The sequence below is a fragment of the Tachypleus tridentatus genome, chromosome 9, assembly GCF_004210375.1.
Source record: "Tachypleus tridentatus isolate NWPU-2018 chromosome 9, ASM421037v1, whole genome shotgun sequence".
Taxonomy (NCBI): domain Eukaryota; kingdom Metazoa; phylum Arthropoda; class Merostomata; order Xiphosura; family Limulidae; genus Tachypleus; species Tachypleus tridentatus.
In genome coordinates this window covers 29,684,742-29,703,785 of record NC_134833.1, presented here as the reverse complement: position 1 = coordinate 29,703,785, position 19,044 = coordinate 29,684,742, and the positions used below count along the sequence as shown (strand labels likewise).

At 34.7% G+C, this 19,044-nt stretch overlaps 1 pseudogene across 1 annotated transcript in view; it reads right to left on the bottom strand.

Moving 5' to 3' along the window:
• LOC143224952 (acetylcholine receptor subunit alpha-like) overlaps nt 1-19,044 on the bottom strand; it is a 169,724-nt pseudogene that overhangs the window by 74,292 nt on the left and 76,388 nt on the right. The gene's annotated exons all lie outside the window — the stretch shown is intronic.

Genomic DNA, 19,044 nt, shown 5'->3' with positions numbered 1-19,044 from the left:
TATTACTAGATTAATTAATTACATTGGATAACAGGTTTGGATTAAATTGGATTAGATCTCAATAAGTATTAACAGCTACGGAGAATTCAGTATATATATATATATATATTATAAGTGTAAATTTTCTACTCGACTTTCAGGGGTAGCTTCTGTGTATTATTATTTTATTCTTTAACGTTTGGTGTACATAGATAAATGTTACGATTTTTAGACTAGAAAACTAAATATAACTTTTGTTTTATTACAAAACCGTTTATTTTCTTCTTTCTAACAAGTTACCCTTTTAAGAAACATACACCTTACTGATTAGTTAAAACTGTGTATATGAATTCAGCTTTTACTTTAGATGTATAACACTAATCACTTAAAAACTGCCAAGTTAGAAATGTACTGAAATATGACAATAAACTCCACTCCCTTGTATACCCTAACCTCACATTTCAGCTAACTGAAATAAATAAATTTCGCGAAATCCAGCATGACCAATAAAGAGACAGAAGAATACAGTCGAGGGAATCCAACGTTAGTAAATTTCTTTGTGAGCCAATCAAAATTAAGATCATTCATGAAACGAGTTCGTGGTGTAGTCATAGAATAATAATTGGTATAAATCAGTTAGATTAACAACTTGTAATAAGTAGTAAAGACACTTTGTTCCAACATGGTTTTATGTAGTGTTTTTGTTAGTCCATGAACTGAAAGTATAAAATAAAATGTACGTTAAACAAACTAGAAAAAAATATATGTCGATTTCTTAATTTCGTCTGCGTTGATTAAATATGTTTTTTTTTTTTATATTCTAAACGTTGGTGACATAACATAAAGTTGCTTAATTTAGAAACGATTTAAGATATAAACTGAATCAGTATTTTTATTTTCATGGTGAATTTTATACACTTGACTCTACGCTAGGTGATCTCACACTACTTTTTTAACTTTAGCCTTATTATACAAACACTCACTGCACTTATAAGGTTTAAAAACACCCTCACATCCCCGTCACTAAAATTGCAATGGGCTCACAGTAATTTTACTGTTCTATCTGGATATATGCATTTCCGCTTTAAGACTTCTCCTGTTTCGGAGAAGAAACAAAATTAAGCGTGACGTGACACTCGCTGGCCCTTAAATCGGTTAGACGTATACACTCGAGTAGGTACTGCATATTTTTCGTATTTTAAATTTGTATAAAGAATCGCTATTTGAACCACGTTAACTGAAATAGAAAATCCAGGTAGGTAATCTGTATCAACTAACTACAGCTAAACGTGTTGTTAATGGAATGTTTACCTCTTAGTTTTCATCAGTTAGCAAGCTTTATATAAATGATATAACAAGTATTATTGTCTTAACTTTTTAATCATTGCTTCGTATAGTGCCATTTTTGTCCTGTATCCAATTGTTAAGAAATATACAGTAGGTTGACAGTTGGCTAAATTATATGCAAGGTCCATTCAACACGTGCTCTTCCTGTGGTATGTTCCTTACTTTTTTTTATCTTTATTTTATATAGGTTTTATAATTTACTCTACTTGTGTAAAAAGGGAAACTGTTTATATCTTGACCCTAAACCAGTATATTTTTTTTCATAAGTAGTAGTGTTAGTCAAAATTACCCGTATGTTAAAAAAAACAAAGTTTAAAAATATTATCTTAATAATACGGTGGGATCAGACGGACCCACAAACAAATGATAAAAAAGAAACTACGACATCACATTAGTCTTATTCAACACTCAAAAATTGATTCAAGACAGAGTACAGAAAGTATTAGGCACAGCACAACATGAACTAAATTGGAATATTCACTTCATAAATTGACGATGGTCATTCTGACGTCTTCCTATCAGTCGGAGGCTAAGATTATGAAACATTTTACCACTAGTGTGAAGGCCCGGCATGGGCAGGTGGATAAAGCACTTGACTCGTAATCTGAGGGTCGTGGGTTCGAATCCCATCACACCAAATATGCTCTTTCTTTCAGCCGTGGAAGCGAATAATGCGACGGTCGATCCCACCATTCGTGGCTAAAAGAGTAGCCCAAGAGTTGGCGATGAGTAGTGATGACTAATTGCCTTCCCTCTAGTCTTACACTGCAAAATTAGGGACGTCTAGAGCAGATAGCCCTCGTGTTGCTTTGCGCGAGATTCAAAACAAACCAAACCAACTGGTGAGAAGTTTGTGAACCAAATCAACATATTGGATTACAAATTCAAATGAACTGTTCAACTGATAAGACTTGTGCATCGAAAGGTGTCGATAATTTCTCAACCGTTACCAAACCTGCACAAAATATGAGTGGCTGCCTATTTGGACACCTCAAACAACCACGGTCACCAGGAAAATTAAGTCTCGAGATTCACTCTATAACTCAAGAAGAACGAATTATTTCTATAAAATATGATTTACTTTACTGTTTAAAAACAAACAAAACACTTCAAACTCTTGATGATAAATTGTAAAAAATTAAATTTTCAAAGAATATTTTTATGGATATAATAAGAATTTGCTTCCTGTGATAAAATATTGTTTTCTAAACGTACAACAATTCCAGTGTTATTTACAGTTGCATAATACACTGGCCTCACTGAATTCTCTCGATCCTTCGAATCATTGAGCTACCCAAATTGCAGAAACTGGGCTAACCACATTCGTGAGCATAAATCATTTTAAGGGGCAAATATAATCTAGCTGGAAAACCAGTAAACCATAGTTATTTAAGTATTATATATATATATCAACTTGGTAAGTCAAGTAGTTGCAATTGAGTTTTTCAACGAAACTGAACCAAACCTAGAGGAATGGTTCTTTTATTGCTTCCTTCACGCGATGCTGTCAATGCCACTTTCTGCATGAATATTTCTTGACGTTCTAGCTGTCTTGAGATTCGAAAAAAACAACAAAGCCCTAAACCAATCTGATGACAGCTGGTAATAATCTGATTGATATTTAAGTGTTAGAAAAGTTCATAGCCTATAAAAAAGTGTAAAATATCAGTTACTCAGAATGATTGAATCATTTTGTGTTTATTATTCTAAACTATCTACAACTGTTTTGAATTACGCGTAAAACTACACCAGGGCTATCTGCGCTAGCCCTCCTCAATATAGCAGTGCAAGACTAAAGGGAATACAGCTAGTCGTCACCACTCACCGTCAACGTTTTGACTACTCTTTTACCAACGTATAGTGTGATTGATCGTAGCTTTATAACGTTCCCACGGTTGAAAGGGCGAACGTTTTTGGTGTGAGGAGGACTCTAACCCTCGACCCTCAGATTATGAGTCGAGCGCCCTAACAGCCTGACCTATCTACAGTTGTATCTCTTTCTCACAAGTTTTCAAACAGTTTCTGTGGTAAATAATTTCTTGACTTAGTCACTTGTTGTTAGTTTTTTTTATATAATATTATTTGAGAAGTACTTGCCATATGACTTAATGTTTAAATGTTGGATGTGACTGTTGTGGTTGTAGAGTAGGTTATTTCTATTTTCATAATATGTAATATGGGTCTCTAAACAAGAAGAAAACCCAATTTTTTTTCGAATATTCGATGTTGTCCATGTCAACTTTACACATTAAAAACTACCTGATAGTTATATTCATTCATTTTCATCTGGTTTGAGATTACTTTAACGTTCTTTTGAAACAGACTTAAAACATTTTATGGATTGATATATATTAAAACTGAACATGGTTAAGGAAATAATGAATAAACCGTGTATATAAGATGTAAATGTTATAGACATTATGTGGAAAAATAAGACACATTTTCATACTTTATGCAGCTATGTCGTCATGCCGATTAGACAGTGCCACACAAGCTTAATGCCTATGAAAGTATAAGCAATCCTAACCATTCCCAGCAGTAGTACGGTGATTACCCTCACGACTCCCAGAACGGAAATATTTCTCAATAAAGTCTACAAAATGTGGCTGCTGAAGGCTAGTTCATGTGACCGATTGAGGCGAAAGTTCATATCTCTATAGCAGGTGTACGGAAGCTGTAAAGAAGAAGCTAGTACAAGTTTTCAAATGAGATCCAAAACCCGAGCATTTCCGAATAGCTCACTGCTCTTATTCTGTTGAAGCTGGTACTGTTGGTAACAGTTTGACGTGTGAAGCCCATACTCTTCAAAAACTACTTTAGGTAACTATGGTGTGCTATTTATGGATTTGTTAATAATCTGGATGTTAGCTCAAGGGGGTGTTTAACCCCAAATTTTAAAGGCGCACATTAACATTAAATGGCCTTTCTGCTTAGGAGTTTGTTTGAAGTTAAGCACACGGCTACACAAAAGGTCATCTGTGCTCTGCTTAGGAGAGATTAATAAACCAAAAGGCAGAAATGGACATCGGATTTAAAACAAAAAAAAAAAAAAAAACAATAATGAAGGAAGAACAAAGTCATAGGTAGGTGCTTTTTATAGATAGACCCAAACTGTAATTGTTTAGCTATGATCAACAACAATTTGTTGGATGGTAGAGAAGAGAATGGTATCATGGTTAAAGTTCATAGTCTACAGTTGGAGAACCAACCAATACTAGTGGTAAGCTGTATCCCAACTGAATGTGAGTGAAATCTACACAGAACTGACGGATCTGTGACTGCTGGCGGACTGGGCGTGGCCTAGTAGTTATTGTGCCGGACTGTGTATCAGGATATCCATGGGTGAGTTACAGTATTGATTATTACATTCGTAAAATGGATGATGTTGACTAGCTTCCATCAGTTTAAAACTAGAGACGACTAGTGTTCATAGCCCTTGTGTGTTTCTGAATAACTCTGAAAAAAAAGAAAATAATTACAAGTATCAGGTGTAGTCAAATTCCCTGAGAAACAAGATCTGTTAGGCAGGAATTCATCTTCCAATAAAACAGTGATCTAAAGAATCGTGAAATGATACCTGTAGAGAAAAAACTGGCGAAACAATATTTGTAACCATGGCTTGCTCTGTAAACACTGTGAAGGTTTTATGCACTTATATGAGAGCTTTAAACGTCAAACGAAAGAACCTGCCTGAATGGAGTATTGTTTCTTTGTTTGTTTGTTTTTGAATTTCACGCAAAGCAGCACGAGGGCTATCTGCATTAGCCGTCCCTAATTTAAGTGTAAAAGAATAGGATTGACCGTATCATTATAACGCCCCCATGGCTGAAAGGACGAGCATGTTTAATGCGACGGGGATTCGAACTCGAGATTCTCAGATTACGAGTCAAGCGCCCTAACCACCTACCTGGCCATGCCGGGCCTATGGGGAGTAATACAGAACATTTGAAAAATATTTCTATACTACGCATTAATTCACTTATGGCAACATAAACACATGGCGTACTGTTTTTTTTATTAAAACAAGTACGTACAAGTACTATTGCATTATACAAAGATTTATTTTTCTTTTGTATTTATTTAATAATGTATTGTACTAATTAATGATCAATTATTCCTTTACGTATATCACCTGTGCGATTTTATAATTTATTCCAAATATCTTATAATTAAAAATGTTTAATTGTGAGCTTCACTTAAGCTAAAACACATTATGAGACCAAACTGTGTTTGTGTGTTTTTCATTTAACTTGATTCTATCAACATTACTATGTTGTACTTTAGTAACGAGATAGTTATGAAACACATGAATTACACGGTCGATTAAGGTGATCATTTAGTGTTTCTTGTAATCTTCATATGATTGCGGACAACCAGACATAAATACGGTATAGAATAGAGACATAAAAAACAAACTCTGGCCATTCTTTATAGAAAACAAGAATCTCAAATTTCGTGTGCACAAGTTTTAGTATATTTACTTGTTGCGCCAACGTTTCGTTATGACATATTATATTTTAGAGATGCTTGAAGTGTTTAACAAAAAATATGAATAAATAGAATAAAATAAAAAACACGTAAGATTAGAAGATATTTATTGCTCAGAAGTTTGTCTTGAATACTAAGCTGTTAAAATATAAAATCAAAGATAATTCTTACAATGCTGAATATGTACAAGACATCAATGAATGATAGTAAACATTGATTAATATTTAATCAGGATAAAGCAATGATATTGGTTTGTTTTGAGTTTCGTGCAAAACTACACGAGGGCTATCTGCGCTGGCCGTACCTAATTTAGCAGTATAAGACTAGAGGGAAGGCAATTAGTTATCAACACCCACTGTCAACCCTTGGTCTACTCTTTTACCAACGAATTGTGGGATTAACCGTCACTTTATAATGCTCCCACGGCTGAAAGGGCGAGCATGCTTGGTGTGACGGATATTCGAACCTGCGACCCTCAAATTACGAGTCAAGCACCTTAACCACCTGGCCATGCCAAACCGAATGATATTAATGAATAATTCGTATTTAACTTGGATCAAAAATGATATTAAAAATAACTGATATTTAACAATGGCATACACTGAGAGAATAATCGGCACTGATGATGCATACTGAACTTGTATATATTTCTCTTAGTTTGTTATAACTTAATAACAAGCCGACACAAATATAAATTAAATACACAACACTTCCCTAATTGAAAAGATCCCAGGGTACAAACTATAATGTGTGATTATAAAGTTACTACTTACTGATAAAATTATAAAACATACACACACACATTGATTAAATTTACATCATGAATGGATCTGAAAAGGAAGGAAATATCGTGTAGTTTTCTCTCTGTATTCAACACTGTATCCAACTTCTTGTTAATATAAGTTCCATTATGTTTTCTTTGTGTCTTTTTTAAGACTTTCATTTATCTCACCTCCTCCAGCTACCATCATCATGACCAGCACGATTTTATAACCACTATCCTTCCTTTTAGCTGCTTCCGTTCTATTTTTTTATCGCTTATTATTCATTCCATTTAGGAACAAACCTTGTTTTTCATTATACATCTGTTGTAATCTTCATAGGAATGAATATCATATGTATTTGTTTTGTAGATCAAGCTCCGTTTAGGGTAATAAATGTGTTAAGCAGCAGGGTTTTAACGTTAGCAGAACAAGACTGGAGGATAGTGAACTTAGGGTATTCATAAATAAATTGTGATTTTTTAGTTAGAAAGTACAACTTTTTAACGTTATCAGCGAAATATGAAGGCTTTTAAGTTAAAATCTTGGTTTTAATACTCTTGGTGAGTACAGTATAGATTGTGTAGTTTTTGTGTTTAAAACCAAAAAGAAATGAATGTTGCACTAATGTTGATCGAATCTTAATTTCCTTGGTTAATTGAAAAATTCATTTACATGATTATTATTTTATCAAATTGGGTAATGCTAAAAAATGAAAATGACTGATTTTTATTATATTAAGTACCAGTAGCTAATGTCTTATTACCATTTGTGTTAAGACTAATTAGGTCAATGTTAAGTCCTAATTATATAAAAATATTGCAGGTTTGAGTTAAATTTAGGTCTAATAAAAACCTCATTGACGAATAAGGTAAACGAGCAAGCATTTTTAGGCACCTAGGTCCTGTTAAACCAAAAGAAATTAACAAATTATTATGTCCTTTCTGTGTAAAATAAATTAATAATATTACAGAAATGTCCAGATATACATGCAGATTGTTTAATTTTAAGGCCTTCGTGCAGAAGCTTGTTGTGAACAAAACACAGATTATTTGTAATCTAATTTATTTGTATGCCAATCATTTTCATGCTAAACTTAACAAAATTGGACAATGACTCTTTATAAGGTATCTATAAAACACGAAATTATAGCATCAAAACGTATATTTACAAAACAAACTCTTCAAAATGTTTTCCTAGTTGAACTGTCTCTTATGCCAGCTATGCAGTGTATTCTTGCTAGTTTTAGGACAAATAGAATTTTAGGTTTTTTCCAATACAGATATTGAAAACAAGCCTAAGGATGCTATAATTTCACTTTATAGGTTATTGAGTGCCTTACCTCAGGAAGACCTTTGAATTATTATAAAGGGATAAGAGAAAGGCTACTAGGATAACTGGGATGGAAAGGTTATTGCACTATAACAGATTACAGAATAAGGATCTGATTGGTTAGAAGTACTGACAGTGCTGATGCGTCTTTTATTTTTTAATTTCGCGCAAAATTACACGAGGGCTGTCTGTCCTTAATTTTGCAGTGTAAGACGAGAAGAAAGACAGCTAATCATCACCACCTACCGCCAACTCTTGGGCTACTTTTACCAACGAATAGTGGGGTTGACCGTCACATTATAACGTCCCCACAGCTGAAAGGGCGAGCATATTTCGTGTGAGGGAGATCCGAACCCGCGACTTTCGGATTACGAGTCGAGTGCCTTAACCATCTGGCTATGCCGGGCCTAATATTAATGGTAATACTTGAAAAGTGAAATATAAATTTTGGCAGAGTAGGTGTCATAGCTAAGACAGCTTTATTTTTCTAACAGGAAGATTGGCATTTGGAATGCGTTGGTTTAAAATGTTATAGATGCAGTCGAATTAAAGGAGTTCAAAGGTAAACTTGAAAAGTATTTTAATGACAAGGACTAGCTATGAGCATTTTAGTATATTGGAAGGCCTAAATGAGACCAAAGGTTGCCTGTTGTCCTTAAATTATATGTGAATATGTCAGTTAATGGAGAAACTCCACGGAGCAAACATAGCGAGCGTTATCATAAAATCTTTGAAATGAGAAGAATTCTCACATGGATGGATTCTATGATCAACATAAACACTGTCTTCGTTCCATCCAATTTACAAAATTTTAACAACTCATGTTGTTCACAGATTTCAACATACTTGAAGATTCGTTATTTTTATATAATAATTATATCCATTATATGAAATAATGCAGTCACTGAACCTCTGACCAGACAACAAAATAAACACTGATTTTCACTTTCAAAGACGAATACTATACTAGACGTGATTCTTTCCTTTCAAACTTCATTCAATTTCATACACACGGTCAGACCCGGAATAGACAGGTGGTTAGAGCGCTCAACTCGTAGTCTGAATCTCGTGCGTTCGAATCCCCCTCATATCAAACATGCTCACTCTTTCAGCCGTGAGGGGCGTTATAATGTGACGGGCAATCCCATTATTCGTTGGTAAAACAGTGGCCCAAGAGTTGGCAGTGGGTGCCTTTCTTCTATTCTTACACTGCTGAATTAGGGACGGCTAGCGCAGATAACCCTCGTGTAGCTTTGCGCGAAGTCAAAAACAAACCCTGTAGTCTTACACTGCTGAATTAAGGAAGATTAGAGCAGATACTTCTTGTGTAGCTTTGCGGGAAATTAAAAAACAAACACCAAAGTGACGTCAGAGCTACACTTATCAGCGCCCTTGTTGTGAGTTTGTCCTTTATTCATCCGGTTGGAATTTAACCAAGTTTATTACTATCTTAGAAAAGGAGTGTTTTGCAAAATGTATCCCGCCCTTTTTGGTTACAAATATGAAACATAATAAAACTTATGTATAACAAACATCAAACGAATTGTTTTACACTGGGTTATGTTCCTACTCTTTTGTTCATTTCCTTTGTAGTTCTCCAGTGGCACAGCGGTATGTCTTTAGTCGTAAAAAGTTAGAAACTGGGTTTCGATACCCGTAATAGACAATGTACAGATAGCTCATTATACAGCTTTGTACTTAATTTAACAAAAAGTCCTTTTCGAAAAACTCCGCATTAGCATTTGATTAACAACTCTTTATTTTTATTCTTTGTGAGTGAAGTTCATTTGTTCAAAACTTTGGAACGTAGAAATAACTGGAAAAGAAAATGTAAAATTTGGAACATTTCAAACAGATAAACAGAAGGTTTCCTTTTCGTTTCAGTTGTATAAGGTATGCGTTGAGTGGGCTGACAATAAAACTCAAACACCAATAAATAAACAAAAATAATTTATTCAATATGAATCCACGTGTAATAAATGAGCAGTTTAATAATATGTATAGAAGACTATGTGTTCAGTTATCCTAAGAAATATAAATCGACGTGCAACCCAATTTGTTTACTGCACTCTCTGCTAATTCCACATCACCAAGGTTCGTATTTCTAGCAAAGCAATCGTCCGCGTGTAACAACGAATCTTCGTCGGATGTTGACAATTTATTGAACCTGCCTCATCATGTATAACATCCGTTTTCCATCTTTTCGCTCGATGTATCTTTACATTAAAGTCCTCTAAATAACTACTTGATGCACGAGACAGTGATAGATTGAGCTTTTATTTGGAAAATCCACACTGTCGCCTTCACTTGTCCTTAACAAGACGCAGAAAAATAGCGTGAAATACAAATCACGTGTTCAAACCACCGTAATATCAGCTTGAGTTTAAAGGTTTTATATGACAATTAATTATTAATATATTAAAAAGAAAATAGTATATGGGGGGAAAAGAATTTCTAAGTAGGAAAATGTTTGTAGAACAATAAAGTTTGTAGAACCACGATCCTATAATCTTCATAACAATATATTTCATTTTAATACTTTGAGTCTACGTCCATACCTTCATATGGACAGAAACTGTTTTTCACAACTGTACCTATAAATATTTTTTGCAGATAATAATATTTCATATATCTATATATTTTTATAAACTTTCTCTAAAGCTTTGGTTATTTTAAAACAAAGCTGCACTGAGCTATCTACTGTGTCCATTGCTTGGAATAGGTCCCCGGATTTTAGCGTTTCTTCTTCGTAGATTTACCGCTGTCCCACAAAGGGAATCAATATGAAGTAACGTAAATAAACATAAGCTAAAGTAATACAGCCAGTTACATTTACTAGCTAAAGTAATACAGCCAGTCACATGTACTAGCTAAAGTAATACAGCCAGTCACATTTACTGAAATTTGTCTAACAATTCAATATATATAGTTAGTGGCCTGCATGCCAGATAGTTAAGGCACTCGAATCATAATCTGAGGGTCACAGGTCCGAAACCCTGTCACACGAAACATACTCGCTCTTTCAGCCATGGGGGCATTATAATGTGACGCTCTATCCCACTATTCGTTGGTAAAAAGAGTATCCCAAGAGTTGGCGGTGGATGGTAATGACTAGCTGCCTTTCCTCTAGTTTTACACTGCTAAATTAGGGATGGCTAGCGCAGGTAGCCCTCGTGTAGCTTTGCGCGAAATTCAAAACAAACAATAAACCAAACCAATATATATAGATGACTAGAAGTAGAGGAGACGTTATAAAGTTCATGGTATTTGCAGTTTTTTAAATCTACATTTAGAGAGCAATAAGAAACTATCATAGTTCTGTTTGATACTGAAGCGGCCATTTATCAACATTGTTATTCTCACTGGACAGACTTGAAGATCATTTAAAGTATTTTACACACAAACAAACCAGTTTTTGTACATACGTTTGAAATTTCTGAGTACCTTTCCAACCTTTTAGAATTTACTGCAAGTAATATCATTTTTCAACGCCATCGGAACCTTCTTTTTATTCGGTCAATTCTTCTGGGGAAGGGGAATAAACCCTTAAAAATTAGATTTTTTGAAAAAAGTAATCTTATTCACAAAGAATAAAATTAGAAATTTGAGAAGTGAAGATTCATAAGTAGACGCCAATCCTGAGTATTACAGGAAAGAAAAGGGGGAGGGAAACACACAGAAAAATCAATAGTTGGCTAAAGACTGTCTGGAACAGAAGCAGGTTTAAAATGCTACCTCTTTGAAGAGAAGAAAATACAGTGTAATGAAACATTTTCAATATTAAAAACGCCACCTCTCTTTCACGAGAAAAACATTACATATTTGTTTTTTCATGGAAACAATTAAAAGGAAAAAAAACAGGATAAAAATTTATATTTCTACTCGTATTACTGATGCTGCCGATTGAGTTCCATCTGAAAAATGCAACTTTCAACTGAGAAGGGACATTTACTGTATGGAAAATGTATCATTTTCATGTACAGCTGAAATACTTTACAACGTTTAGCGTCGGTCTGTTTCTAATGTGAAGAAAACAGTAATCCTGTTGTGCTGGACCAGCGTGGTATACAACATTGTGGGAAGTTTAACTTATAGTGATCCTGTTGTCCTGGACCAGCGTGGTATACAACATTGTGGGAAGTTTAACTTATAGTGATCCTGTTGTCCTGGACCAGCGTGGTATACAACAGTGTGGGAAGTTTTACTTATTGTGATCCTGTTGTGCTGGATCAGCGTGGCATACAACAGTGTGGAAAGTTTAACTCATAGTGATCTGCTGTTGTGCGTGGCATACAACAGTGTAGTAAAGCTTTACTCATTGTGACTCTGCTGTGCTGTATCAGCGTGGCATACAACAGTGTAGGAAGTTTTACTCATTGTGATCCTGTTGTGCTGTATCAGCGTGGCATACAACAGTGTAGGAAAGCTTTACTCATTGTGACTCTGCTGTGCTGTATCAGCGTGGTATGCAACAGTGTAGGAAAGCTTTACTCATTGTGACTCTGCTGTGCTGTATCAGCGTGGTATGCAACAGTGTAGGAAAACTTACTTATATTGACTCTTATGTTACAACAGCGTGGGAAATTTTACTTATAGTGGTTACTGTCCTTAGAACAGAATTTCAAGATATATATACATCATTCTGTAAGTAGGCAATTAAAGTGTAACTGTATAATTAATAGAATGACTAAAGTAGGGGCGTAGATTTTTTACACCCTATTGGGGGGATGATTTGTGCAACCACTTATGTGGACTATTCAATTTGCAAATTGGTAATCTCTGATTACGTGAACCTGAAAGCTGTAAACATGCAGTCACAGAGTAATCTTGTTGCCACTATACTTGCATGTGTACTTAGGCCTACTGACTGATACTTACGAACTATCGCTTAGATCGAAAAGCTTAGAAGCACGCCTATATTAAAGATGTACATTTCGGCTACTGAAAAAGCCTACATCTAGGCCTAATTATGTAATTTGATTGGTAAGAACACGAGAATCATGAGAACAAACACACAATTTGTAGGCCTGTGATGAAATAAAACATTTCAATAGACCAAACTGTAGGGGGAGATGATTGTATGCACCATACCCCCACCTAAAATGAAGGGGGATGTATCCCCTATCCCGTCAGGATCTACGCCCCTGAACTAAAGGTAAATATTGACTATGTGTAAAGTTTCGATAAAGGTTGAAACACCTCTTTTTAATTTATTTCATTGTCTGTAAATCTGAGCATTTAGTTAGTCATTAAATTTGTAACATGCGTTTTGTAACAATAATCTTAAGGGACATGGAAAAAAATTATCATTTTAGTCAGTGCTACTATTTCAAAGTAGAAGCCTCATATTATAAACGTAGTTGCTCCATTTCTTAAGCGTGCAGAACTCAAATGATAACAAGTTTCCGTTCATGTATAATAACATGAGTAAAAATAAAAACAATTGTTCACGCACGTTTTTGATTGTACGCTTCACACGCAACAAGGATTGCTAGATTTTACAATGGAAAGCTCAGAGTCACGTAACTACGGAAGTCTGATTGCACACAGAACGAAGTTTAATGTCTATTCTGTTTTTCTTTTTCGTTAGTCGAATACAGAAAGTGCTTTAGAATGCAGCTGATCTCTTGTCTTCCATCTCAGTTTCCGGCCTGCTTCCGAAGAATGTAAGGTCAACGCAGTGAAAAGTCTATAGTAGACTGGTGTGTGTTTTGAGACTCATACGTACTCTCAGCCTAATGAGCTGAATACCCTACTCTACTTAGTACACTGAATGGTATATAACAGAATTATAAATATGTTATAATGATTTGACCATACCGAATGAGGAAAATATTATTTATATGGACATTAATATTCTCCATAAAGTCTTTTTATCTCTACAGAGTTTTAACGATAGAGATTATGACATTATGTACACAAAGAAACGACCTGTGTATAAATATTTCAAGCACATAGCGAGCACAGTTGCGTGTAACATATCTGCCTAAAAAGGCAGATAGAAATGTTTTACACATGCATGGAGAAGAAATTTTACAGTTTTCCTCTCAACATATGTAGCATATTAACTATTAGCAGTGTGAGTTGCTACCTATAAAATGAAGATATTATGTGCAATAGTGTGTAAAGGTATTCTACTTACAAATAAAAATAGAAGCTATTTTGATAAGTATACTTACAATTATTTTACATTTGTATTTAAGGGCTTAAGAAAATGTAAAGTTAGTGGTTTATATATGAAAAGATAGCATAATATTTTTAAGTATTGTTAGACGTGTAAATGCTGAAACAAAATAACTAAGGAAACCGATGCTTCATTTAAAAGCATTTATAGCTCAATACTCCTTAATTTTAACCCTACATGCACTAATCAGTCATCAGAACTAAATCAATAGTTTTATCCTTATACTATTTTATATTGGATATAAATGTAGTTTGTATTTATTATCCTTGCATATTTACTGATATGATATGCGTTGGACAATTTCTAAGCTCATATCATTTCTCCAGAGGGTCAGAAGTGATTTACAACGCTAAAATCTGTAGTTCAATATGTAACGGTCTAAAATAAACAAACCGCTACAATCAGAGTTCAACAACAAAAACAAACAAGTTATTCAAGTATAACAACACTTATAAATAAATTTAACAGTTATCCAAACGCACTTAATAAACATGTACTTAGACAGGACTTAACAGTATTGTTAATAAACAATACATCATAAATACCAATGTTGCTTCAAATATCAGAATCAGAAAATAGAAACAGAAAGAATAAATTCAATTATAAAGAATAAAGAAACACAAAAATACCTTTAATATTAATAAAATATCGAGTGATAAAGAGCAATAATCCAATAGCTATCTCGTGACTCTCTCTCTCTCTCTTACTGGTCCCCCGCTGGTACGGTGGAAAGTCTACGGATTTACAACGCTAAAATCGGGTGTTCGATTCCCCTCGGTGGACACAGCAGATAGCCTGATGTGGCTTTGCTATAAGAAAACACACACACACGCGCACGCACGCACGCGCGCGCACGCACACACACACACACTCTTAGTGAAACTTCTGGCAGGGTATTTATTCACTGAGTATGTCATGAGAGTACACCTCATGTAATCATAAATTTACATAATATTCCGCTACACCAATAGTGTCTATACGTCACCGCTAGGGAAGCTTGTGTGAGTTTCATTATACATATGTATTTACTCAGAATATAAATCTTTAGGTAAAAGGCGAATTAGCGTCTTAATATAACTCAGAATTCATACATAAACTAAACGACATAAAAAAATAATAAATGAGCGATAAACATTAACATAACTATTAAAATAGAACTTGCTATTTCAGAAATTTCTTATTGTGGACATAATGCAGATAGCGTAATGTGTAGCTTTGCACTACAACAACAACAACAACTAATCTCATGTCATGTCAGTGCTCACGTTGATTCTTGCCTCCTCAGCATCTCTTCAAGAAGATATAAATGGATAAACAATAATCTTCTTACATCGTCAAGACCTGGGTACAGTTTAATCACAATAATAGCTTTTCAGGAAAACCCTGTATGACAGAACTGGTTGAAGTCCAACAATGCAAACCTGCAAATGTATTATACAGCTGGGCGTTATCGCAACTCATTCTCACTTCAATATTTCTTGCTCTACCTATTTATTTTTAAGGTACATGTGGAAACTTGGTATCTTGTTCAAGATTTATTTTAAAACGTTTCGTGCAATCGCAGTTATGAAGTATGTAAATTTTTCGTTTTCAAAGTGAGCACTATGCATAAACATATAAATACTAAATGATATTCCAAACACCATGTACTAACGTGCCTCTACTCAGCCCAGTAACTGCTACAGCAGCTCCATCTCGCGGTTAAATTAAAAGTAAAATTTAATAAAAAAATTAACCTAAGTGGTTTTGATCTTGAAGAAATTGCGTAATAATGTCCATAACAATCAGTTTAATTGCTTTCGTGCAACCATGTGTTTAGGCTTATTAAAAAAAAGTGCCTTTATCTTAAAAATAACAGTTAGCAGAAAGTTATGTTACTACATTATACCTAGGAAAGGTTCAGCTCTCATAATCTCACTATTCAGAGCCGTAGCCTCTAATAACTTCACAGGGTCAGGGCAACATTCACAAAGACACCGAGACTTAACAGGACGAAATTGTAAATATACTTAAAATTATAAGTATCACAACATACACACATAAGAAGCTCGTGCCAAGCAAGTTTAAAATACATTTTAGAACATATTTGTAGTGGATAATAACATTTTAGTAGCAAATAAACAATGGCTGTTTTTAACATTCACATTTTGGACGAAGAAGCATATCTATCGTACATGTAGATAATTGATAACAATAGAAACAATAACCAGAAATGTCAAAAGTTTTATTAAGCAGAACACTTTGTTCGTACCTGAGCACTATTAAAAATTTATATTTTTGCGCAAAGGTTTCAGACGCCAATTTTCAAGAACTTTCGATACCCATCCCGTTCCTCATTACAACAACCTGAACTCCCTGCGATTGAAATCACTTTAAGTCGTCCTGCCTTGTTAACTACTAGTCCTGTTCACATAATTTCTTTCTTTCAGCCTACTTGTTTTCGTAAGCTTAATGTTTTAACAAAGTATTTTGTTACTTTGTTAACGGAAGAAATCGTTATATATATCATTAGTTTTATTTTAATAATACACTTAAGCCGCATTAAGTACAAAAAAACATTTGTGTAAATAAATGCTGGTCCCCCACTGGCACAGCGGTAAGTCTTCGGATTTTTACAACGCTAAAATCAGGGGTTTGATCCACCTCGGTGGACTCAGCAGATAGCCTCATGTGGCTTTGCTATAAGAAAACACACAAATAAATGTCATTATTTATTTTTTTTATTTTAAAACTACGTTTCTTTTCCAACGAATCAAACACCTACATTTAATACCATATCCAGCGTTTCTTAAAGTGGTATTTTGAAATAGAAGTTATTTCAACACCCGCATTATTTCAAGCGACTTAAATAATATCGATTTCTCCGCCCTGAATATTATGTTCACAACGAGAAACTTCCTTCACGGGTTGAAATAGAACAGAATATTCATGAAATCTTAATATCGCTCGATAGAAAATAACCACGAACACTTCACGTGGATATTGTAAAACACCAAGAGACTTGTGACTTGCTGACGGATTGGCATGACTCACGTTTATTGTCCAGTAACCATTTTTTTCTTTCTATTGTAGTTTATTCGGTAGACCATTCTCTTAAAGTGGATGCAATATTGAATATCTGATACTAGATATACACATGTACTTGAAAGAATTTACTATATAATAAAAACATTTATTCAGTGTTTATAGCACACGTATTCTGAACCGGGTTCACTATTGTGGCTTTCTTTGCGAGTTTGCTACTATACACTCTTAAAATACACATTTATGTGTGTATGTGTGTGTGTACATAATGTTGTGTTACAGAAACTTTGAAACGGAACGCCTCCACAAATCACAGATGGCAAAATAGCAAGTTACTTCATTTTTTATAAATAATTCCTTTGCCTAAAATAATCATATAGTAAATGAGTTTGTTTTGTTTTGAATTACCCGCGCCACCTAGTGGTATGCCTACGGACTTACACCACCAGAAACGGGTTTCGATACTCTTTTTGTGAGAGCACGGGCAGCCCTTTGTGTAGCTATGTGCTCAACTAAAAACAAGTGTGTGTTTTTCTCACAGCAAAGCCATATCGGGCTATCTGCTCAGCCCACCGAGGGGAATCGAACCCCTGATTTTAGCGCTGTAAATCTAGAGACATACCGCTGTACTAGCGGGGGGCAACTAAAAACAAACAAACATAATTTCGCGTACAGATAATCAAGGGTTGTCTGCGCCATCCATTCCTGATTTATCAGTGATAGATTAGAGAGATGGCAGATAGTCAACACTACACTATTGGCCTACTCCTTTTACCAACGAGTCGTTAAATTAACGGTCACATTATGACATCCCTACCGCTGAAAGGGCGAGCATGTTTGATGGAGAGTTTCTAACCCACCACTCGCAGATTAGGAGTTCGATGATTTCACTCCATATCAGGTCTAGTGAATACGATTTACGATAATTTACATAAAAACTTTGAATTTCTATTGTTTTATCATTAATAGATTAAACTAATAGCAAGAAGATAGATTTTAATTCCAAATTCTATAACGTATTACTATATAGTTGATTATTATTAGAAATTATAACGGTAGTTTGAGGAACGTTAACGGAAGAAACGGTAAAAGAGAAAACACCGGCATGCTTTCCACTAAGACCTCAACTTAAGAGCCTCGAAGATGTCGTGCGTGATTTAAAGATTGATTTGTGATTATATTTAAACGAGATTTGATGACGTGTAAACGATACGCCTATAAATTCCTGTGGACTTAACTACCATCTGAAGTTGTTTCAAACCTTCCTCAGTCAGGGATGGATACAGAGGGGGGGATGCACCCCCCCACCCCCACTAGCCATACCAAACTTGTGTAGGTTAATGGGAAATCAGAAAAATAAAGTACTGATCATCTCAATCAGAATATTTTTGATTACGTAGACCACTGAGTGGGATTTCCCCAGGAACAAGGAGCTACTGTCTGAACAGTACTAAATTGACCTGAGACCTAGTGATTTTATAGTATTGGCGAGATTAACCCACTAGGCAGTCACTTACTTCCTCTCAGAAATGTTTTGGAATAAATGAGAGTACATGGTCATAGGTACTGTGGTGTTAAAGAGTTCATGTTAATATGTTGTGTACGTGATTCGATATACTGCTATAGGCCTAAGTGCTGTACGTTTACTTGAAACATGTTATTTAGGAATACATGAAATTTCATTGTAACATGCACTATGTTGTGTAATTCAGTATAGTGCTTACGATTACTTGCAACATGCACTATGTTGTGTGATTCAGTATAGTGCTGTATGGTTACTTGTAACATGTACTATGTTGTGTGATTCAGTATAGTGCTGTATGATTACTTGTAACATGCACTATGTTGTGTGATTCAGTATAGTGCTGTATGATTACTTGTAACATGTACTATGTTGTGTGATTCAGTATAGTGCTGTATGATTACTTG